We start from the raw sequence: 466 nt of genomic DNA on the forward strand, positions 1-466 counted from the left end.
TTGCTTGGACGTGCTCCACTTGCTGTCTTGGTGGCAGCTCCACCCCATCATAACCGTGGTCAATTACGCGCAGTCGCTGTTGCGGTGAGGCACATGGCGGCCGCGGCGCGATTATGCTGTGCTCCATCGTTTCGCATGATATGTTCCGAATGGGTGGAATGAAATGAAAATATATTCATCGTAAACCAGTACTCACTAAACTGTCCACATTAATATTTCTTTCGTTCTTTTTATGCCCTGCCTAATTTCCGGGTATTTTTCTTCTCATATGTTTCACTCGGTAATTAGATTATCGTTTCATGTGTACTTCTTGGATAACCCCAAAAACTACAAGTAATATACTCCGAGTTTCAAGCACTGCACAACTCGCCGAAATCTGCAAAATCAGGGCCCGTATTACAAAAACGTTCTTGCGCTAGGATTCTTCGTAAGAGCAAATTTCAACCGTATGGACATATGGACAATA

This window comes from Dermacentor silvarum, chromosome 11 (genome assembly GCF_013339745.2).
Source record: "Dermacentor silvarum isolate Dsil-2018 chromosome 11, BIME_Dsil_1.4, whole genome shotgun sequence".
NCBI classification, from domain to species: domain Eukaryota; kingdom Metazoa; phylum Arthropoda; class Arachnida; order Ixodida; family Ixodidae; genus Dermacentor; species Dermacentor silvarum.